Here is a 25,566-nt window from a genome sequence, read left to right on the forward strand (position 1 = left end):
TATGTGGAAAGGAATAAGTATGTTTACATATTTGAGTAAGTGTTGAAAACTCATTAAAAAACTTAGTAGAAGATGGAGGAGTATGAAGTTGGCTTAATTTTATCAGCTTTTTAAAAGTTCGTCAAGACTTTCAACGGAAAAATACTTCATGGTAATTTTGAACATTTTTGTATAATTTAAGAGGCATTTTGGTATTTTAGAATTTGGAGAATTGAATTGTTATTCCAACACTAAAAGATTAGTAAGAGGGATTGTTCTGAAATGGTTTTGTACTATTCTCAATGAATAGAACTTAGTCTCTCAGGCAATCTTATCTTTGTAATCTCTTTGTAATAACCGAAAATACATTGTAAATTTGAATGTCTCTTTATGAAAATTTAACTTTCCTTTATATTTTTTATTTTTAAAATTTAATTAAATAAACTATATTTATGATTAATTAAATAAAAATGGTAGCAAAATGCCACGTGATTTTGAGAAATTTCCCTCAATCCAGAAGACTGCCCCTAGTATATTAAGTCAAGAGGGACGGGAATTTTTCTCCCAACCCGCAAGTTAGGGTTTTGTCTACAATCAAGCGAGCACGTGGGACACAAATGGCCCACGTAACTGCGGACATATGGGCACGCAGGAATGCAGGAACTATCCGCATACAATAACTACTACAAGGGCACCGGCATGCGTGTACATGAGCCTCACAGCACACGTCATCGGGCGGGGGATATGCTGATACACGACCTGGCCTCCACTTTCTTATTTGATGGGACGTCTCAACCACCACCAAAAGTGGTGGCATGCAACAGCATGAGTTGGTCATTTCCCAGCCAGATGGTCATGTTTAGGCCATCAACCACATCTGGTCAACCACCCAAAATGAATCCTATGGCTAGGATCACTTGCATGCGATCCGATGGCCTTGAATTGATGAAAAATCCCTCATAAAGGGACCTTGTTTCCAGTCTTCTTCTTCCTCTAGACTCGAGAAGAGAGAGAGAGAGAGATAAATTGAGTGAAAACCAAAAGGAAAAAAAACAAAAACAAAAAAGAAAAACAGAAACCAAAAGGGAAAGCACGAGTTTTTGTGTGCAGAAGTGAGTGATGCCTTCTTCTCTTCGAGAGGTAAGCTTCTTCCTTCTGTTTCTATCTAATTCAAAGCTTCATTCAATAACTCATCTTCCACCTACAGCTAACCTAAACAAAACACCAGAAAGCTTCAACAGAAGCTATGTTTTTCGTTGGAGACAAATCCAACGGACTGTTTCAGGTAACCGTGGCTTTTCCTTTCTTTTTCAACTTCCTTTTCCATTTTCCTTAAATTTCTAGGACAAATATAAGTTAATTTAAGTATTAAGACTTATGTAAACCAAACACCCTTATGAAGGAATCACTTCAGACCGCGGGTTCGCTTCAAATTGTATCTGACTCTGCAGGTGTTGTCAAGGTGACTTGTAGACCGTTTTACTTGCTTAGGAATCAATCTTATCATTCATTTGGATTCTAGTTTTGTATACAATGAGGTAAGGGTAGTAGTAATTTATTAAATATGAATAATTGCTTTTATAGATGCATATAATCGGTGAACTTGCTTGAAAATCAGGTAGAGGTTATTATTTTAAGTTAAAAAGAAAGGGTGTGTCAGCTCATGCATGTTTTTGATGTTTAATCTGCAATTAGATTAATGAATGATGTTTTATGATGTTTGTAATTGATTAAAATGGCATTAAATCGAATTACATGTGATCAGAAATGAGGAAAATACAAGGAATCAATGAAAGAGTCCAAAATTGCCTCTGTTCATCTCTGTCAAGCCCCAAAGCAACGGGAAAGAGGGCAGACATGGCATACCCGTGTGCTAGGTGCACGTGAGATTCTTCCCAAGCACCCAAAAGCGCCGACACAAGTCCCTGGCACGCTGCAAGAAGGCAAGAGGCCCTGTCAGGCGCCCTTGTTGTGCCAAGAGAGACCACGACAGGCACTAGGTGGCGCGCAAGTGTGTTTATGCACATGCACACGGGACGTGCGTTTAGGTGCCCGAAAGCACCGGGACACAGCCTCTTGCATGCTGCACACCGCAGCAAGCCCTATGGGCTGTACGGCTTTGCTTGGCACTTGCGCGCTGAGAGAGCCCGGCGGATTTGCACACTGTGCCATGTATGAGCATGAGGGGAGGGTTGGGGCAATCCCCCTTATGGGAGCTGGATCTCCAGCAGTTTTGCGGGTTTAAGGAAAAAAAAAAAAGTATGAAAATGAAGGAATCGCAAGAAGGAAGAAAATAAGAAAAGGAAATAGAGACAAAATTTGTAATTCAAAACTACTAAAAATATGGCTTTGTGATAAGTAAATTAAATTAAGATAAAATGAATAAAATAATTAATTTAAGTAAAATTAAATCAAAATTTATACTAATATTATTTTAATTAAATTAATTAATTTAATTAAAAGAAAAGAGCCAAATTACTAAGGAAATGAAGAAAAAATAATTAAGGGATAATAACTGGGAAGTTTAGGGAGAGTTAGGTCTAAGATTAGTTTAAAATAATAATTTTTAGAAAACAAAATTAAAGCGTCTAATCAAACTTAAAGAATCAAGTGTCAAATTAAATCTACCTACCCTATGCCTTGGAGGGGTTATTGCATTGTATTATTTATTGTCAGAACTCTATCCTGTGAATGGGTTGGTGATTGCGTTCCACTTAAAGGGGAGTTAGATCGAGGGCATTCTACTCTAACGAAAGTTGGATTGGTGATATCTCGCTCTGAAAAGGGTTTGAATGATGTCGACCCCAGTGAAATATGAGTGATTATAATTATGGTACCGACATTGTTATCGTATTGATATTGATATTAGTTGATGATCCCCATTCATTGTGGTAGTGGTGTCCCTTTTGCCCTCCTTGGGATTGGGTATAGGTGGCTTTGTGGAAAGGTATGTAATCAGTAAAACTAAAATTAAGATAATAACCTGTATTAAAACTTCAAATATGAGCATGAGTCCTGTGTGTGTGTTGGGGAATTGATTAAATACGGTATTGTAATTGAATGGAATTGATTGATATGAAGTGGAATTGATTAGTGTTATGGAGCAGTGAAATTGAGAAAAAGAAAATGGTATAAAATACAAAATATGAATGCAGGAGATGATTTTTAGATTGTTTTAAACTGATTATATTATAAATTAATTATAGAATGTTTTTCACTGATTGCATTGAAATATTTTTAAAACTTTATTTGTGTTAATTTATTACTACTATTCTTATTGAGTTATCGGAACTCACCCAATCTAAATGCCCCAGATGATTTAGCAGATGTTCCTCCTGAGCTCTTTCTAGATCCTTTCGCAAGAGCTAGGAGTTGAAAAAAAAAATTTATTTTGTAGAGGCGAGAATACATATTTTGATAAATTACCTAAGACGTTGTAAATATGTAACAGTTAATTAGGTTGTCTCATATACAACTTGACATTGTAAAGGATGTATATTCCGCAGTTATATTAAAAGAAAAATTTTATCTACTTAATGGACATTAGTGCCCCGTCGGCATTGGGACGTCACACTCTTTCTGTTTATATTTAATCTCATCAAATAGTTTTGGATTGACAACCACTACCTTAGGTTTTGGATCCTTTACAAAGACTGTAGAAATACATCAAAAGTGTAATTCCTTATTGTGGCTCAAAAGTGCCTGCACTGTAAATCCTATAACATTCGTCAAATAAGTCTACAATTAATATAAAAGTTGTTATTATCAAAAATGCATGTTCCTAAACATTTTCTTATATTTGTTACTAGCTGAATATGACTATTCTGCTTAAGTGTTTGGCTCCATATGAAGTTTGTAAGCTTGTAATTAGTCTGTGTAGGGTATACTTTTAGTCTAAGGTTTAGGATATGGGTGAATGAGATTTATGTCCAACAAATTCCTATGTGGACCACACCTAACGAATCTATATATATTCAGAACCAAAGAATGTAATGAACATCTAAAGCAATCCTTATTTTTACATTTAGGAAATTAAAAATTTCTCCAGATTCCTTTATGCAAGCTTTGAGATTAGCCCTTGATCATCTTCTAATAATTTTTAACATATAATAAGGTTTTTCAATTATATGAGAGATGCTTTTAACGTGAATTGATTTATTTTGTGTTTATTTTCCCTGAAGGCAAATTTTGTCCTTGCTCCTATTCCTACTTTTGTTAGCACTTAGTTAACTATGAGAACAATGTTTGTTCTTTCAACTCCCTTGGGGCTGAGAAATGCAGATCATTATCAGTAGCCAACTTTGAGTTCTCAATTATATTATATTTTAAATATCTATATTCATTGTTCATGTGCGATCAAAACTCAAAAATTACAATCTCGAAGAGGACAATACAAGTTGCTGACTTGAGTCTTTCTTGAAATAAAGACCAATGCAAATTTCTAGAAAAACTAACACAAGGTGTGACAGCCCTGAACCTGTTTAACATTGGATGCTTGTGTTTTATATTCAAATTTTAATTTGATATTTAAAATTTATAAGTGTTATTTAAATTTTTATTTTTGACCTAAAAAGATCATTTAAAAATGTAAAATAAATAAAAAACAAGGGAAATTGGGCAAGGCATCCCGCAGGAAAGCCTTGTGAGAAACAACCCCTGGGTACGCTCGCGGACATGTAAGCCCGTAAGCTTGCACACCTGCGAGCCCTCACGCCTGTGGAATAGTACCTGTACGCCTCAAAAGATGTCCGCTACAGTGGCCGCCTCTTATTGTTGCCACATGGTGCGCATGCACGCTATGCCTCACTTACCGGTCGACCACTTAAGCCAATCAATGGTCCAAAATTCATATATGTGATCCGACAAATCACATGGCTTTTCCCCTTACTATTTAAACTTTGTTCCTCTTATTTCTTTCTTTATTTTTCCTCATCTTCTTCCTTTTCACCAAGCGAATAGAAGAAAGCTTGAGAGTGAGTGAGAGCTAACCTGAAAAGAACCGAAGCCTTTTTCCTTCTCCGGCATGATGGTTTCACTGTGCCTTTCTCTCTTAGCCACATAGTAAGTTTTCTATCCTTTGTTCTCGATTCTTTTCTTCCCTTATGGAGCCAAGACACCTCAAACATAAGCCTCCTTTCTTCTTTAAATTGTAGAAAACATTTTGCAATCTCTTTGGACAGTCATTGCAGCTGACCTTCTCCTTCGAATACCCGAAGCTTCATCATCACTCTTAGAACCTGAACACTAGACAATGAAGGTAAGGGGCTTGGTATTTCTTCTCACACTTTTAATGAGTCTTTTAAGTTTTAAAAATGTTTAAAAATTTGAAATGCATGCATAGTTGTAAATTATTTCATGCATGAAACTATTTGGTACTTGATTGTTGCATTTTATCAAATTTTTGATGAATTTTGGAATATTTTTGGAAGCCTAGATATTAAAATGATCATGCATGCTTAAAAAGAATATGAATGTTTAAAATGAATAGACTGAGGTGGTAAAAATGGAGTCGAGACAGTTTGGGCATCAAAGTGCTGATAAGGATCGTAACTTGCAATTGTGCTGCGACAGAGTGGATGAGAGACACTATCTTGGCACACCCATGTGCCTGTACAGGGCCCTCGGCCTGCTGTATGCACGCAGTAGCCACGCATAAGAGCACATTTCTTGTCAATCGTGTTAGCACATCGAAGGGAGTTGTTGCATGTGCATGTGTGCACATGTCCTCATGTGTGCGTGCGTGCGACCTTCTAAGCTTGTCCGCACGCGTGACGTGAGGAATGAGTGTGTGTAGCACGCTGTGTCGTGCTGCCCTGCCAAGTGCGCACGCACATATACGCACACTGTGTGTGAGGGCCTGTCCTGACACACCCATGTGTGCAGGACAGCTCACCTAGGGCATGCCACTCGCACAGCTTTCCAAGTTGCAAGGCTCTGTTTGGCATACCCGCATGCTAGGTAAGCCGAGTGGGCTTGGCCCTCTACCATGCCCTTTTAGGTGAAAGTCGAGAGGGTTAACCCAATTTGGCCTCGTTTGAGAGGGGAACCTAATGGCTCAATCCAATTTACGGGCCCCCTATTAGGCCAAGATGGATTTAAGGGCCCTTATCGGGCTGGCCTAGGTTTAGTGTACCCCCACCGGGTTTGAGTCAAATTGATGGGCCTTCATGGGTTGGGTCGGTTAATGGACCCCCACCGAGTCTAGGTCGAGTATGTTAGGCCCTTGGGATGGGTCAATCAATAAACCCCACTAGGTTTGGGTTAGAAAAATGGGCCCTTAGTGGGTCGAGTCACGGCGCGAGGTCAGGACCTGCGCGTGCATCCTGTCGCGTGCAAGTGGGCCATCCGCATGTCACCTCGTGCGTGGACAAATGCCACACACCGTGTGCGTGCTGTCCGCCTAGTAGGCTTGCGCAGAGAGGCCCTGTGCATATGGGGCCTACACGCAGTAGGCCTACTCGCGCAGTGCCCTGCGCGCGCAGCTGGAGGCCTGTGCGCCTGTAGGCTAACCTACAGCGCGTTGTAATGCCACCTCCAGCAGTGCGCAGCCACCACCGGTAGAAGAGGCCATCCTCCCTCATTATATCGAGTATCTTTTTCTCCTCTCTCTTCATTGGATTTTGTCACTTGGCCTGAATTCAACGGTTCTAAAATTCTATAAATTTTTCTTTCCCTTCTCTTCATCTCCACACTTCCATTCTTCTATTTTTCAAAGGTTTAGAGAGAAAGAGAGAAAAAGATAGTAGTCTAGTGAGAGAAGAAGAGAAAGGAAGGAGAACAGTGAGGGAGAAAACATCAAGGTTTTGGTAAGGAATCTAGTATTTCTTTCGACGTCTTAAGGAGTATTTTTAGATAAAATAAGTTAATATAATTTTTAATTTTCCTATTTGGTATGCCTCGGTATTCAGATGAGTCAAATTGTTCTTACCTTTAAGCATGCTGTGTGAATTGTAGACACTTGATGAAATTATATATAATACATATAATATGTAATCGGTAACAGTAAAAAGTATAAAAGAAAAAAAAAAGAGAAAGTGGAATGAAGCCTGTATGCTTCGAAATGTATTTGTATTGATATGCATATTGCATCAAGTGTCTCATTAGACTTTTTATCTCTGGGGGTATCTGTTTCCCTTATCTTTGGGGTATGTTTTTTCCTCTCCTATTTGGTCTGGAAAGACATAAGAGAACCGCTCCAAGTGGATGGCGACGTACTCTCTGATGAAATAGTGTTGCACTATCTGTAGGAATCACCCGTGACTAAGTAATGTCGTGACTATAGATATATATTAGGACCACTATGGCTGGTACGACTATGGTCATAGATCGTACCATGGTTAGGCTAGTCAGAAATGGGCATGAGCAAATTACCGTATTTGCATCTGATATGATCATTCTACTTAAATAGTTAGAAATCTGTATCTGCCCTTAGAGATGGAAGTTGTAACGACTTGCGAAGTATGACACGAAAATCTGAGCATTTTCATGATTTATTTAGTTTTCTCTATAATCTGGCATGATGTATGTTTGATATTCAATATTAACGTATTATTTTCTTAACAAATAAATAGTTTTTCATAAAATGAGACAGGTAAACGAGGAAGTTAAAAGGTAAGATAAAATAATTAACTTTTGAAATATTACAATATTAATTTAATACTATTTTTCTTACTAAGCATATGAAACTCATTCTTTCCATGTCCTCCCTAGATGAGGAAGAAAGTGAGAAACTGCAGGCTGACTTACCCTTAAAAGTCTAGGAGGATCCCGTGGATCCACAAGTCTGAGTTCATGACCGTTCTCGCACTCTGATGAGTCCAGTAGCATAGTGAAAGAAGTGATCCTTATGTTTTATATTTTGTAACTACTTCTGACCTCAGTATATATATGTATTGGAACTCATATATATTTGTAAGAGATTTGTAATGATTTTGTTCCGTTGCATAAATTTTATCATGCACTCGTTATTCTGAATCTGTATCTGCTACCTATTTGCTTTAATTAGCACTTGGGATAGCACATGAGTGATTGTTTGCTTATGATAGTAGTTATTTCTCTTTATTTTTTGGGTGCACAATTTAGGAATTCAAGTTGGAATTCGCAAAATATGAGATTGAGAAGCTTGATGGTGGTGCAAATTTCAGTATGAAAAATTGGAATGAAATCGCCGATGGTTTTACAAGGTTTGTAGAGGTTAATTGAAGAAAGATTTTCTGAGTGTATTAGAGAGTTGGATAAGGCATATTTACAAGAAAGATTCTTATGTGTGACATTCATGAGTGTGACTGATAATGTTCGACGAAAAATTGCTAAAGAAATTTTGGCTTTAGTTGCATGGAAAAAATTGAAAGGGTTTTTTATGTGATAATAAGTGAAGGAAAATTTAAAGACAAGCAAAGAATCAATATAACCACAAAAGGGAAGAAATGAACATGCAGTAATATACTTCCTGCACACATTAAGAAGTATATATGAATAGGGAGTGACCCTAAAGAGTCTATCTAGAGCTAGGGACCCAAAGAAAGTAAAACAGGACTTCGGAAGGACTTAACCGATAGAAGCTAAAAACTAGAAAAAGAAAAAAATTGAAGGAGGATTAAAACCCATAAGATAATAGGCTTCACAGCATAAAAATATCATAGACCCATAATTCTGACTAAAGAAAAGGCCCAACAGGTCATTTCGGCTTAAGTGCTCATTGAGCCCACACATGTGGATAACCATATGTGCGGGTAAGGAAACATGCACATAAAAACACACATACAAGTAAGCATGGGAAACACACACCACACGCACAGGAAGAGCACAATAGTATGCGTGCGCATCACTCAGATGCGCGCAAGTAAAGGTGCATAGAAGGTTGGGACACTGCATACCCTAAGAATGTACATGTGGGTGCGCCTAACAAGCCATTCGTCGGGTCGCATATGCGTAAGAAACTCTTCCCACACGTTTATACCACATGTGTGCATGAAGTTTTCGTGGGCGCCTCATGCATGCTAGCCACATGTGTGTGCGTTAGGCAGGCATAAAAATCCTATATGTTCACTTATGAGTCCTATGTAGACTCTTAAATTTGTTTCCTTTTTCAAACTTACTTCCTACTCAAAATTCCATTCAAATTGTAAAAAGGTTTCAAGCATAAAAGAGTATGGAGAGAGGGATTGCAAGTACAAGGAGTCTTTTCTAAATAAATAAGTTTTATTTTAATTAATTTTCCTTTATTTTGTTGATATTAGACAAGCTATCTCACAAAGTCTATGATGAGTTAGGGCCGATAGAAAGACAAATCTAATTACCCCCAGGACCCATTACCAAAAGCTAGGCCAAACGATTTCAAAGTATTTTCAACATTTTGGTTTAAACATGGGTAAACAATGAGCTCACTGTCAAAGCCCAAGAGAAATCCCATAAGAAGCAGCCCGATCTCAAAAATCAAGAGATGACACATATCACTCATGTGACATGCTTTTAGCATGTGTGCACCATCACACGTGTGAGAAAGGCCAACGGCACATACGGGTCCATTGCTTGCGTGAAGCAATGCGCGAGCCTTGTGGACAGGCAGCTCCGTGTGCCCAACACGTGCTAGCCTACATATAAGAGACACAAAGTTTGTACACAATAATGCACATAGTCCACACAACCTGCTCGCGCGACCTGCAACCCAACCCATGCACCTAGCAGCTCACCCGCACGATTAGACTTTCCTAAGTCCTTTTGAACTTGTTTTCTCACTTTTCCTTAGACTACAAGGTTTCCCAAGCTTCTACAATTATCCCATGTGATTTAAATGCTAAATTGGAGGAGGATTTCTACTCAAAATTGAAGTCCAAAGAAGATAAAAATCCTTGAAGATTTGGATAGTGAGAAAATATTAATTATTTTATATATTTAAATTAAGTTTAGGATATGATTCTATTATTTTATTATTTAAGTAATTATTTTCTAGTTAAACTAAATCCTAGAGTTTGGGTAGGAATCCTAAATCTTATTCCATGTAGAAATAGAAAATAAAAGCCTATATAAAGGTTTAAGTTCAAGCTTTATAAACACAATTTAGATTATTAATAAAAATTAAGCTTTGAGATTTTCTTTAAAATTAGCTTTGTGTTAATTTTTCTTCTTCAAGTTGTTCGAAGTTAGGAAGTTTTTCGAAGTCTTATTGAGTCGAGGAGTTGGGATCGACTTATCGAGTAAGTCTGTGGCATCTTTCTTTTCCTTGTTTTTGTTCCCTAGTTCTTGTTTTTGCATGCCATTTTATTGGTAGCATATTCAAGTAGAGGGAGGGGTTAATTAGCTGGTTAAGTTTTTGTATTGTACGCGTTGTGTTGAGTTTCAAGGAGTCAAAATGTTCCTTCCCATCCCTCATGTTTCAAGTGGTATCAGAGCTTATGCTCCTAGTGAACCTATTTATCTTTTATTGCTTTAGCATTATCATGAATTAATTAACAATCAAATTTATTTTAATTGTTAAATCATATTACATTTTGCTTTAATTCATAACTATCCGTTTAATTCAAGTGATTTTGGTTTTATTATAGTCAAAAAATTTATAAAATCAAAAACCTAAAAATATTCCCATTGTGCCCCATAAGGCAATTGGCACACTGTTTGCATTTTTACATGCAAAGGAAACATTAGTTGCCTAATAAGTGTGATAGTCACCTTTGAAATTTCAAGGAAAAACTGTATAATCCATCAAGTGTGAGTGAAAAACCTCTGCCTTTATATAAAGTAAAAGGAAGATTAACTCACATTATGAGCGAAAACCTTTTGCTTCACCTTTAATCTTATGTTTTGCATCCCAAAATTTTAGCTAAACATTGCATAAAGAAACTTGATCATTTGTAAAGTGTAGCCAACTTTGAGTAGTATAATTAGGATACACCGCCTAGTTATATCCATCGGGATTGATCGGATCCCTGCACTATGAGTACATCATGTCTTCTTTGTGATCTACATTTCCATTATTCATTATGCTTTTGTTCTATTACATATCTAAGTGACTAATCGTTCTTAGTTGTTTAGTATATAATAAAAGCACATCATTCATACTTCCATGTGCTTATTTCTAAGCTCTCATAGAAATTAAAATTTCTTAGGATTCTTTGTGTGTTAGAAAGACTAATGTACAGATCCTGACTAAGTGAATCCAATTTTAAACGCTCAGCTCGAGAAAAGAAGCTATAGTTTAAGAGATTATGAGGTAAACATGATTGAAAATGAGCGAGAGTTTATTCGCTTTCACTAACCTTTCTTGTAGGTACTTCATTATGTCTCAAGAAATTAAAGTCCTTGTTTTCTGAAGAGCTCTTAACTTACAAGTCAAGAGTAAGAACCATGAGCAAGCGAAGAACATATTCCACACCCGCTACCTAGTCAATAACAAGGTGTGTAGTATGATCATCGATGGAGGAAGCGCGCCAACGTAGTAAGCACCCTACTTGTGGAAAGATTGGGATTAGCCTGCACAAACCATCCCAAACCCTACCAATTGTAGTGGTTGAATGAATGTGGTGAAGTGAAGGTAACCAAGTAAGTCATGGTACCCTTCTTTATCGGCCTTAGCTATTTGATAGGCAAATACGGCACCACGGTCGCACCAACTATTATTCATTACGAAAGGATGACCTTACCTATGCCATCGCACCTCTATCACCACGAGAGGTACATGAGGACTAGCTAAAGGTCAAAAGGGCTTATGAGGAATATTCAGAGAAAAAAAGAAATAAGAGAAAAGAGGTTGGAAAGAAAGATAAACGGGGCCCGATAAGAGAACATGAGAGAGAGAAAAAAAAGAGAGTCTTTATGTGAGGGAGAGGAAGTGAGGCGAGCGATGTGTGCGACGAAGAGCCTAAATGTACTACAGTACAATGAATCTTATTTAAATTTATCTGACCTTTACCAATCTTTGCTTAGTGGTATTTTCTCTCTTTTGCATGAATTTTAGGATCTCTTTACAGAGGAGATTCCGGATGGCCTTCCACTTATCTGAGGATCGAGCATCAAATTAATTTTATCCCCTAAACTACCATCTCTAACCAACCTGCTTATATGAGTAACCTGGAGGAGACTAAGGAACAACATGACAAGCGGAGGAGTTTTTAGAGAAAGGACATGTTAGGCAAAGCCTAAGCCCATGTGTTGTTCCTGTTTTACTATTACCCAAGAAGGATGATTCTTGGAGGATGTGTGTCGACTGTAGAGCCGTCAACAAGATTACGGTAAAGTATAGACACTCTATTCTCAGGTTAGATGACATGCTGGATGAACTTAGTGAAGCGACCATCTTCACCAAAATAGATCTTACAAGTGGGTATCAACAAATTAGGATGAATCCTAGAGATAAATTACCCAACTAATCTTCATAATTAAATATCATTACTGTATAAAGATAAAGTAGATTTCGTTGTGAAAGACAAAGTCTAAACTGTACAACTACCAATAATATTGATTAATTGAAGGAAGAGCTTTGGTGTATAGAGAGGACCTCACTGTTTAAGAAGTAACCATAGAAATGATGGAACCCACTATTTATTTCTCATTTCGATTTACTTCTTTTTTTGATATCAAGTATCAATACAATTTCTTATTTAAAGGCAAAATGCTTAGAAATAGAAAATAAAAAAGATAAAGTTGCGGGGGGAAGGTTAGAGTAGTAAAAGCCATTGGAATTTTTATTTTATACATTAGAAGAATCCATTTTGTTATTAATTGACCAGTAAAGGGGAATAAAAAATAGCCTTAAAAATAAAGTATGACTTGTAGGAGTGGTTTGTGACAGCCTCATTCGATTATCTTAAACTTTTAAAGAATTTTTCATTTATTTTGTTTTAGAAATTTTGTTTTATGTTTTCCTAATTTTTATAAACAAATTGAATGTATGAAATCATCCAACACTTCCAAGTGAACTCTCGAGAATTCAAAATCCCCTGACCGTGGGATAAAGATCCCCGGGCATACCTCGTGGCTTGCATGTGATGAGGTTTCCCCACCCATTAGCACCATCCTCGTAGACATGTAGGTTCGACCCGCAAATTGAATTTCCCCATATGGGGGCAAGTCCCTCATGAGGCCTATGTCGCAAGCACAACTGGGGGGCAAAACCCAAAAGGCACTCGAGAGTTTTCTCCTTGCTCGCACAACAAGCCTTGTGCGAACCTACAAACATGGATAGGTTATGCCCAAGCACCACTAGTAAGCGAACTACCTCCTCTTTAAGCCATCACCTCACTAGCAGCTCCTCTTCGCCACCTAGAGTACCACAATCATGTTAAGCCTGCTTGTTCGGCCACTCACCCGATCAATGGCTAACGTTTCCTGCATGTGACAGGACATATCACTTTACTTCTACCTTGCCTATTTAAGCTCCTTCTTTTCTCATTCTTTCTTCATTTTCTTTCACACTTTGAGGAAAGAAAACTTTGAGAGAATTAAAAGCATTTTGGTGAGGAATTTGAGTGAATTTCTAAGAGAAGGCCGCGAGTTTGCTGTTGTTGTTACATCCTTTTTTGCTACTGCAAACTTATTATTCTAGCTGCCTTTTCTTCTCTGAGAGATAAAACTCATTCCTCTTGCTTCTTTACTTTCCCTTCTTTGATCATTTCTCTCACGACATCTCTTCTTTTTGCGAATCAAAAGACAAATAGCTTCTATTTTCTAGAAGAAGATCTCTACCTCGACAACAACTTCTTCTTTTGTCTAAACGATCCATTTTCTTTAGTTTAAAGACATGGACTAGCACCTTCAACTTAAGTAAGGAATGGAGTTTTATTTTGAAGCTTTTAACAGGACTTTTAGATGATTTTGATGGTTAAAAACGTTTAAAATTGCATGCATGTTTGCTTTTGGTTTTAGTGATGCATGTTCTTATTTGAAATTGATCTTTTGATTCTTTACTAATTTTTGGATGCTTAAAATATGATTGACATGATTTTAGGAAAAAAATGCATTGAAATAGAAGTTAAAAAGCATGAAAGATTGATTGCCATGCACAATTGTGTCGTACAGGTAGTGTGCACAAGACACTACCCAAGCACGCCCAAGTGGAAGGGTAGGGCCCTTTGGCACGTTGTGTAATAGCTCAAAATTTTCCAATTTGAACTCTTGTGTTTAATATGATTGATTAAGTTTGTATATGTATGAAGAAAGATGTGATGAGGTTAAGAATTAAGTTTCGAGTCAAATATAGTGAAATTTATGAGATTGGAGTAACCAAAATCCCTTGAGAAGAGTTTTTGCCTCAATACGAAGAAACTGAGTTCTCTAGGCCCAAGAACGCTTCTCAGGACTGGAACAACATTGTAGAAGGTAAAAAGATGCTTTGGAAATATGAGAGAGTAACTAGATTAACAATCAGGAAAGAAATCCCCCATGTGAGAGGGGGGGTTGTGGAATCCCCAGAGAAGCCCCAATTGACCCTTTGGGTTTGATTTGTGCCTCGAGACTAAAATACTTGAAATTTAAGACTCAAATTTGGATAAAGACTACCCAAGATATTAAGGAATAAGTGTGTGAAAAAATAAAAATGTCCATAGGAGAAACATTGGGAGAAATGAGGCCAAACCCAAGAGACATGCACATGAAGGACAATTTGGACCTTCAGGGATTACTTGGTCCACAAGTGGGCCAAATGGACCCGGATGTAGCCCAAACAAAAACCATGTGATGGCTGTCTGCTTGAGGAACACGGGAAGTATATATGTGTCAAAAAATATTAAGAATTGAGCAAGTTAAAGAGTTTTAAAATAAGGGTTTGAGCATGGGCCTAACTTTGAGTGTGGTTTGGACTATTTGGCACTTAGGTGGACCTTAGATGGGCTATTGTTGTCGTTTTGACCCCAAATTTTGTTGTTAAGTAGCGGAAACCATTACGAGAAAGTTAAGGTAAAATAGGCTGGAAACGCATAAGAATCAAGGGAGTTATGGCTGTTTGAAGTGAAGGCATGTGTATGGAGTGCAGTTTTGGACCTTATGGGTTTAGGTGGGCCTAAGGCAGCCCAAAACATATTGAATGGAGCCAAAATTTGGTATGGAAGCTCTGGAAGGTGAATAAGATGTGTGAGGAGTCTGGATAAGATTAGAATACTCTAGAATTACTTAAATGCTAAGGAAAGTAAGAGATAAGGATAAAGATGAAGCTTGAGGAGGTTAAGTAGCCAATCACGTTTTGCCACCTCTCCCATGCTTAGGGTGTGGGAAGAAGGAAAACACATTCTAGAGTTGAGAGAAAACAATGTTAGAGGGAGAAAGAGAAGAAGGAAAAAAAGAGAAAAAGGGAAGAAATCCACTAAAAGTGAGAGAAATTGATGGAATTTGGGATTTTTCCTTGAAGAAACTCTACCCAATTGTGAGAGGTAGAGAGAGGAGGGAAGAAGGAAAGGAGAAAAACAAAGAAAGAAAATAAAAAGAGAGCAAAAGCTCACAACTAACCAAGGGAGAATCCATAGGCTTAAGATGAGTTTTCTCTCTCATTTTAATTCTGTTTCTCTTTAAACTTTAAGTAATGATTTTTAAGTGATATGAATAGTATTTTTGAGGTTAGATGTTATTAAAAACACCCTAGAATGCTGTCAAATTTTTGAGAGAAAAAGTTTAGAAATTAAGATGAGACTTTGTTGAAGTTAAAACAACATGTACTACAAGTTATGTAGTTTCAAGTTTCTTTTCAAGGAAATAAATTTACCTATCATGAAGATATTTTTTAGTATAAAATAATGATAATTCTAAGGAAACATGCTACCGAAATGTCGGTAAAAAATTGATGAAAATATAAGAAAAGACTCTATTCGAGTGAAAAGAGAAAATTGAAGTATTTTTAAGGGAAGAGTTTGACAGAGTGACTAGAGAAAACTAAGGAAAATATAAGGGGACACTCTGTCATAATAAAGAAAGCTTAAATTGATTGCATCAGACTCGAGGTAACTGGATATTGTGATTACATGGCCTATGTAGTTTGCAAGTATTTTTCAGTGTTTTATATGTGTTTTCATAAATAAAGTGCAAGTGTTTTGTGAAAGTACTATTATGTTTTGAGTGTTGTTTTGCTCATGTGTTTTGGAAAGTAATTTTAATAAGTGTGCATCACTCATTATCAAGGTGAGCCATTCCAAAAGTACTTGTATGATACTAGACTTCAGTATGCCCTTACATAACCATTCTATTTTCGGGTGAGTGAAAAAGTGATAAGTGTGAACTCATACATAACCGTTTCATTTTTGGGTATATGGAAAAGTGTCAAGTGTTAAGTGTGCACCTATGCATGCATGGCAGTAGGAATATGTGAATTGCGCTCCATAACAGTGATGAAGTGGAGCTCATTATACAATGTAGCGAACTGCATCTATTTTCTTATTCTGGGACATGTGGTTCATTATACAATGTAGCACACTGTACTTGCAGAGTGGTCTAGTACATGTGAGAATGTAGCGCATTGTACAATGTAGCAATGTGTTTTCTGAATCGTGATTTTGATTTTAGTTTTTGCATGTGCATCTTTTTTCAGTGAAAGTAAATATGTTTTTGAGAAAAGTATGTTAGATATATATGTTAGATATATATGTTTTGATGTGTGTGAAAACTATATATATTGCATGTATTAGTTGTGTTGTCATGATATCTGATTACTGGGATAATATGTCTCACTCTCCCCATCATTTTCAGATAATGAGGATTCCACTGCATAATAGTATGTGATACGTAAGAGAAATTGAGAAGTTAGAGATCAGGTTACCAATTTTTACTTTTGTATTATAAGAAAGAAAAAAAATTTAGAGCCCCATATTGTATTGTAGCTGATGTTCATTATTAAAGGGATGTTTGTATACTCTATATATTAATAAAATTTAATTTTGTTATTTAATTAAGTGTAAATTGTAAGTGTGCTCCAGACACACCCTAGAAGAAGAGGGAATGGGCTGCGACAATCTTCCTAAAGACCCAAAGCCCATGATGCCCTAACTATGGTAGAATTCACCATGTTATTCTGAACCATATAAGGTTTGACTGTCGTGGGCCCCGATCGTGCTCATAACAATGACCGTCCTCGTTCGATGGAGGACCAACCTAACCATGCTTGTACCATTTCTAGCAATATTTTGAATTTCAGAGATTAAACCCTCCCTTTTTTGATTGGGGACTAGACCTCATGGTAGCTGAGGTCTAAATCATGCAAATCGAGAAACTCTTCATAGTTTTTGAACATACTGAGTAGCATAAACTCTCCTTAGTGGCCTTTATGTTCATTTGTGAAGTTGAACACTGGTGGCGTCTCAAGAAAGAGACCCTACCCACTCCAACTACCTGGGATCAATTGTAGATGCGTTCTATAGGAACTTCTTCCCAATGTACATTTGAGAGAAAAAGGCAAAGGAATTTCAAGAATTTCATCAGGGAAGCATGTCCATGAGTCATTATGCTTCCAAATTCATTCAACTATCCTGTTTTGCCCCTGAACTGATCACTACGTAGAGCAAAAAGGCTAAAAATTTTCTGAAGGGCCTGAGGGTTGATATCTACTATAGGGTAGCGATGATGAAGCCCGCTACCTTTACTGAGGCTTTAAAAAATGCTCAGCTAGTATAGGAACTCCTTTTTGTCCGGTACCAATAAATCAACCATGCTCAAGCCTAGCACCAATAGAAATAAAAGCAACTTGACTAGAGTTGTGCTGATAAACGACTAAGGATGGTCCCTGCTATGTTGCTTCTCTATCTCCATCTCTTTCGCTAGGTAACACTTCAAATCATGCACAGGTGTGCCGATATTGTGGTAGGAACTATGGTAATCACCCTTGCTACAAGTTGAACAATGTTTACACAAGTGTGGGAGTACCCAACACTTCATGAAGGATTGCCCGTCATGAAGGATTACCCCTAGAAGCTGAAGGATGCTGCTAGACCTGTTGTGAGAGGAAGGGTCTTCACCTTGATGAACCAGAGGCCATAGTGACACCAGCTGTTATTTAGGGTACGTTTTCTATACATGACTCTATAACTCGTGCTTCAATTAATGCTGGTGCAACTCATTCTTTTGTGTCCTGTAAGTTTCCTAAAAACTTGTTGGCAAAACCAAAACCCTTAAGGCAAATTTTAATTGTAGAAACCCCTTCCCAATCAACCTTAGAAAGCCATATTGTATACAAGTTTTGCAAGGTGAACATCTCAAGTAAAGAGTTAGTTATAGATCTCATACTTCTAGATTTTCAAGGCTTAGACATGATTTTAGGCATGGATTGGTTGGAAGCCTATCGTGCTGTCATAGACTGCTACAATAAAACTGTGATTCTTCACCTTCCTGAGAGGAAACTCTTTCATTGACATGTTGTGTGAACCTTTTTTTGGTAATTAAAATAAGTATTTTGAAATGTAATTATTTTCTTAATTTTATTTTACTTATGTGTATTAATTTTTAAATAAAATAGTTGTCCTTTCCTAATATCTTTTTTGCATATAATAAAATAGAAGTCTGGATTCTGAAAATGCCATATAATTGATACTGATTGTTCATGACTATCTAGATATTTTTTCTGAGGAACTTCTGGGTATGCTATGATGAAAAAGCGAGTTCTCCATTGACTTTTTACCAGGGAAGCTTATAATTTCTAAGGCTCCCTACCATATAGGTCATACAGAACTTAGAGAATTGAACATTCAATTATCAACACTGCTAACTAAGAGTCTAATTAGGCCTAGTAATTCCCTGTGGGGTTCCTCGATATTATTTATTAAGAAGGATCATGGGACCCTTAGGTTGTGCATTGACTATAAAGAACTGAACTAGGTAGTTATAAAAGAACAAGTATCACCTACCCTGTATTGATGTCTTATTCGACAAGTTTCAAGGCATAACTATCTTTCTCAAGATTGACCTCCAATCTAGTTATGATCAGTTACAGGTTAAAGCTTAGGACATTCCTAAGAGGGCATTTCAAACTAAGTATAACCACTATGACTTCTGGGTTGTGCATTTTGGACTGACGAATGCTCTTATAATTTTTATATATTTTATAAATAGAATCTTCAAGCTCGTACTGGACAAGTATATCATTGCTTTATTGATGATATACTCATGTATTCCAAGGATTCCACGAAAGATGCTACCCATCTAGCACATGTTCTAGAGACACTCTGACAGCATAGACTATATGCTAAACTTAGTAAGTGCATCTTTTGGTTATATCATATCTCCTTCCTTGGTCACGTTATTTTCGGTGACGGTGTTCGTGGAACCCTTGAAGGTTAGGTTGTGATAAATTGGAGTCGACCAACCAATGCTTTTAAAGTCCGCAGCTTCCTGGGTTTGGCGAAGTATTACTATCAATTTTTTGAAGGTTTCTCCAATATTGCTGCCTCACTAACCAGACTCATTAGGAAGAGAACTAAATCTCTTTGGGACCCTAGATGGGGAAAAAGCTTTCTTGAGCTCAAGTGTCGTTTAACTTTCACTCCGGTATTGATCATTCTTGATAGTACACGTGGATTCCAAGTTTATTATGATGCGTTGCATCTTGGTCTAAGATGCGTGCTTATGCAGCATGGTAGGATGTACCTTATGGTTCAAGGCAGTTAAAGCCCCACGAATTGAGCTATCCCACATATGATTTCAAGTTTGTAGCAATTGTCTTTGTTCTCAAAATCTCGTAACATATTTATAAGATGGAACTTTTGAAATCTATACTGATCACAAAGGTTTGAAGTACCTCTTCACCAAGAAAGAACTCAACATGAGGGAGAGGCACTGGATGGATCTCTTAAAGGATTATGATTGCAAGATCATATATCATCCCAGAAAAGGTAACGTTGTTGCTAATGCTCTGAGTAGGAATAACTCATCTATGTTAGGATAAATGATGATCTCAAGATAGAAGATGCTTGAAGTAGTTCAGAATCTTCGATTGAATCATCATGGCAATGGTGCCTATCTTGCCCAACTTTAGGTCTAACCCACTTTCATTAAGAGAATTAGAGAAGCTTAATCCATATATCCTAGTGTGGAAAAATAAAAGAACAAAATGGAACAAGGAGACCAATCTGACTTTAGAATCTCTGATGACAGAACTCTTAGATTTCGAGACCATTTGTGGGGTGCCCGATGACCCTAAACTCAAATTGGACATTTTAAAGGAAACCCATACCTCCAAGTTGACCATCCACCCTAAAAGCACTAAAATGTACTGGATTTAAGGCTTCACTTTTGGTGGTCAAGTATGAAGTGCGACAGTTTCAATTTTTTTTTCAAATGTCTTACTTGTAAATAAGTTAAAGTGGAACACTAAAGGCCCAGTGGTCTCCTATAGTGCTTCCCCGTTCCATAATGAAAATGGGAGTAGGTGACCATGAATTTCGTTATAACATTACCAAGGACTAGTTTAGGTGACAATGCTATGTGGGTTGTAGCTGACAGACTAACCAAGTTTGCCCGCTTCTTAGTAGTAAAGACCACTAACTCTGTTAGCAAACTAGCTGGGCTATATGTTCAAGAGATTATCAGCCTCTATGGTATTCCAATTCTTGTGGTGTCTGAAAGAGACCCTCGTTTCACTTCCCGATTTTGGACAAGCTTCGAGGATGCTCTTGGCACTAATATCTCCTTCAATAATGCTTATCATCCATAAATAGATGGTCAATATGAGAGAACTATTTAGACTTTAGAGGATATACTGAGAGCCTGTGTGCTAGATTTTAGTGGTAGCTAGGATAGACATTTACTACTGGTAGAATTTGCTTACAACAACAAATTCCACTCTAGTATTTGGACAACTCCCTTTGAAACTCTTTATGGCAAGCTTTGCTAATCCTTAATGTGTTAGAATGAAGTTGGAAACAGATATCGCTATGGACTAGACCTTATTCAGGACACTATGGACAAAATTGCCATCATCCATAAGAATCTTCTTACTGTCCAAAGCTGAAAAAGAGCTACGCCGATAACTAAAGAAAGGATTTAGAGTTTGTAGTTGGTGACCATGTTTTCCTTAAGGTCTTCCTACCCAAAGGAAACATGAGGTTTGGGAAGAGAGGTAAACTTAGTCCTCATTTTGTGGGACCATTTGAAGTACTAAAATGTGTTGGTTCCGTACTTTCTGTCTTACTTTACCACTCGAGTTCACTGGTCTTTATGATGTCTTTCATGTCTCGATACTCCGAAAGTATCATCATGATCCCTCCTATATCATTCTATACCAATGACTCCTAATATGATTAGACATGACTTACTCGAAGTATTCCATCAAGGTCATCGATTATCAAACGACCTTGACCATGGAAGCCAAAATGCATGGTCAAGGTCATTTGACAATATCATTCATCTGATGAAGTTACTTGGGAACTGGAAGAAGAGATATGGGACAAGTATCCTGAACTATTTTAAATTTTAAATTTGGAGGATTAAATTTTTTATAAGGAGGGGAGGATGTGATAACCATCATTATATTATCTAAAACATTCAAAGAATTTTTTATTTATTTTATTATAGAAATTTTCTTTTATGTTTTCGTAATTTTTATGAAACAAATTGAATGCATGAAATTGTCCAAAACTTCTAAAGCAACTTGGGGGAATTCAAAATCCTCGAGCATGCCTTACAACTCACGAGCAATAAGGCTTCCTTGCCCACGAGCACTAACCTCGCAAACACGCAGGTTTAACTCGTAAAGTGAATTTCCCTTCATAGGGACAAGATCCACATGAGGCCTGTGCTACGAGTATAGCAGATAGGCAAAACTTGCAGGGCATGCAGGAGTTTTCTCCTTGCTCGCACAATAGGCCATGTGCGAATCAATAGACGAAGGCAGGTTCTGCCCAAGTGTCATTGGTCAACGAAATGGCTACTCTACAAACCATCACCTCTCCCGTACCTCTTCTCTACCATACAGAGCACCACAGTAATGTCGAGCTTGCTTGGTTAGCCACTCACCAGATCAATGCCTAGCTTTTCCTGCATGTGATCCAACAAATCACTTTGCTTCTACCTTACCTATTTAAGCTCCTTCTTTACTCATTCTTCCTATATTTTCTTTCACACTTCAAAGAGAGAAAAACCTGAGAGAATTGAGAGCATTTCAATGAGGAATTTGAGTGAATTTCTGAGAGAAGGTCGTGAGTTTGTTGCTGCTACTGCGTTATTTTCTACTACTATAAGCTTGTTGTTTCATCTACCTTTTCTTCTTTGAGAGGTAATATTCATTCTCCTTGCTTCTTTACTTTCCCTTCTTCGATCATTTCTCTCATGATATCTCTTCTTTTTGCTAATCAAAACACGAATAGTTTTTATTTTTCAGAAGTAGATCTCCACCTCAGCAATAGCTTTTTTTGTCTTAAGGAGCCATTTTCTTCTATTTAAAGACACGAACTATCACCTTCAACTTAAGTAAGAAATGAAGTTTTAATTCTATGCTTTTAACGGGACTTTTAGATTATTTTGATGGTTAAAAATGTTTAAAATTGTGTGAATGTTTGCTTCTAGTTTGGGTGATGCATGTTCCTACTTGAAGTGATCTTTCGATTGTCTATTTGTTTACAGATGCTTAGAATATGATTGATATGATTTTGGGAAGAAAAATAAACTAAAATGAAAGCCAAAATGCATGACAGATCGATTTTCATGCACAACAGTGCCGTACAGACAATGCGTGTGGGACATTTTTTTGGCATACCCAAGTGCCCAAGAAGGGCTCACTGGCTCGGTGTGTCCGTACAACGAGCTACACCAAAATGCACACGCACTGCTACTCACATGTACGCACCGAGTGGGTTGTAACAAATAAGTGCATGTGTAACATCCTGTTCACCATCGTGCTAAATTTGTATATGGAAACCCATATTTATTCGGGCTTTAAAGCCATTCGAACTTATTTAAATTTATCTCGTAGTTTTATATCATATTTCATGATTTAAATTCATGATTTTAATTTCATTATGATTTCATTATTTTTTATTAAAATAATTTTGAGGAGAAAAGACAGGAAAAATGCACGTGGGAAAGACCCACTCGCGCGGGCATCATACGTTGTCCACGTGCATGCGTGTGCAGCAAACACAGGATGCGCACACTGTGCGCACGTCCTATCCGCAGGGGGCACGAAGCCGGTCTGTGCATGCGTTCCATCACACACAGACATGCCAATGCGCACGCGAACAGGGCCAAGCACCGTGCGACCTTTGAGCGCGCCATCTGCAAAGTAGGCCTTTGCAGATAGGCCTGAGCGCATGGGCTTACATGTGGTAGTTGTGCAGTGCCCTATGCACTGTAGGCCCTATGCGCGGCAGGATAATTTGGTGCCTGCAAGCTAGGCCTGCAACTCGCGGCCAACTTCCATTTTCCTCATCACTTCCATTTCATTCTTCCACCCTCCAAGAGCTGAGAGAGAGAAGAGGAGAAGAAGAAGAAAAGTGTAAGAAACTTTAAGGTTTCGATAAGAAATTTAGTATTTTTTTAAACATCTTCATGAGCATTTTTAAAAATCAAAATTATGAAGTTTGAGATTATGATTTGTATGATTTATGTTTAATTATTCAAATGAAGTGAATTTTTACTTGATTAAGCATGCTAGAAGATTCTATAGGCACTTGATGATTTTGGTGATAATTTTTTGGTATATGAAAAGGGGAATGAGCCTGAAATGGTATAAAAAACTTGTTTCTATATTGACATGCATAATGCATCAAGTGTCTCGTTAGCCTTTTAATCTCTGAGGAGTTTCTGTTTCTTCCCCCCGATCTGGTCTGGAAAGATGGGAGATGACCACTCCTTATGGATGATGGCGTACCCTCTACCGAGAGCGGTGATGTGAATATTTATTAGGGGTCACCTTTGGCTAAGTACTGTTATGGTTATAGAATATCTAATAGGACCACTATGGTTGATACAGCCGTGGTCATAGATCATACTATAATTTGGTAAGTTAGAAATGTGTCGTGAGCAAATTGCTGTTATATATCTGATATAGTCATTCCACATGGGTAGTTAGAAATCTGTATATGCCTTTGGTAGATGGAAGTCAGAACGATTTCGAGAAACATGACACGAAATTATGAGTATTTTATGATTTATTTAATTTTCTCTATTGTCAAGCATGGTTTGATTTGATTGATATGAGTATGATATGATGGATCTGATATTATTCTTTAATAAATAAATTATTTTCATAAAGTAAGAAAGGACCCTGGTGTGACCATGATTGTAAGTATTGATTACATAATTATTCACTTTTAAAATCTTATGATGTTATTTAACTATTGTTTTCCTTACTAAGTATATGGAACTTACCCCTTTCCATGCCCCTCAAATGAGGAAGATAGTGAGGAACCAATCACTGACCCTACCCCTTGAAGTTTATGAGGATCTTGTGGGTTCACAAACCTTGAGTGCATGACTTGTCCCGCAATCTGATAGGTCCATTTACATAGTGAAAGAAGTGATCATTTTTGTATTTTGATATTTTGTATTTTATTGCCACTTCTGGTCTCAATTATATATGTGTAATTAGAACTCATATATATTTTTTAATAAGGGATTTGTAATAATTTACTCCGCTGCATACAATTTTTATCATGCACTCATAATCCGTTTCTGTATTTGCCACCCTTATGTCACATCATGCTTGTGCGATACTGACCTAGTGCACCCAAAGCACTGAGGCAGCCAATGACATGTGCAGCGCATGTCCACGCGTGTCACTCTATCAGGCATTGCACGCTAAAAGAGTGCATGTGATGGCACTCAGCACCGAACGAGAGAACACAAGCGTGCGCGGGCATGCTGGGCTGCACAGGCATGTTTTGGCATGCTGTGCCATGGGTACGCCCGATGGCATGTTGTGCCGAGCAAAGTGAAGATACACCTCACACACAAGGTCTTGCCTTAACACAATCGAGTGCTAGGACAGCTTGCCCTAAGCGTGTTACAACACGCAGTGCACTTGTGCTGCGCGACCTTGCTAGGCACAGCCGTGTGGTGAGAGGGCAATGTCGCTAGCCTCTGCCTCACGTAGTTGGCGAGTGCAGATAAGGTTTTTTCCTCATGGGCCTTAATTTGGACATGGGCCTAAATGGGCTTTAAGAAGCCAAAAAAGGGTTAATGAGCCTTCATTGGGCCCAGGTTTGTTAATGGGCTTTACGAAGTCCATAATTTTAAACTTTACCTTGTTAATGGGCTTTACGAAGTCCATAGTTTGATGGGCCTTAATGCACTGTAATATGTTTTATAGACCCTAATGGGCCAAGAATTAGTATAATGGGTCTTGTTGGGCCTAGTTATGTTTAAATGGGCTTAATGGATTAAAAGGTATTTAAAAAGTGTTATTGTGAGCTTAGTGGGCCAAACAATATGACTGATGTGATTGTCTTTAAATGGATAACAGATTATGGGAATAGCCTAGGAACAATAAGTTGTTGTGATGTAAACATAAATCAACAAAAAGTCCTAAATTCCTGTAACTATTATCACGGAGGAGTTATTGTTATTTGTTTGTTTATTGATTATTTGTGAACCACTCTCTATAAATTGGTATCATATTGGCCTTCCCTCTGACGAGAGTAGATCGCGATTGACTGTAGGGGTTATAGTAGCGAAGTAATGTCATGA

The 25,566-nt window shown here is 37.6% G+C and overlaps 1 long non-coding RNA gene across 16 annotated transcripts in view; it reads left to right on the forward strand.

The window, feature by feature from the left end:
• The first annotated feature begins 764 nt into the window (after positions 1-764).
• LOC110816292 (uncharacterized) overlaps positions 765-25,566 on the forward strand; it is a 39,751-nt gene continuing 14,949 nt past the window's right edge. For 3 of the 16 annotated variants that reach the window (XR_015813561.1, XR_015813563.1, XR_015813565.1), the window contains exons 1-3: positions 793-1,119; positions 1,187-1,264; positions 1,382-1,517. This is a non-coding gene — a long non-coding RNA (uncharacterized LOC110816292). The other 13 variants (XR_015813558.1, XR_015813559.1, XR_015813564.1 and 10 more) reach the window with 12 other exon arrangements.

This window comes from Carica papaya, chromosome 7, assembly GCF_054855325.1.
Source record: "Carica papaya isolate Zhongbai chromosome 7, ASM5485532v1, whole genome shotgun sequence".
Taxonomy (NCBI): domain Eukaryota; kingdom Viridiplantae; phylum Streptophyta; class Magnoliopsida; order Brassicales; family Caricaceae; genus Carica; species Carica papaya.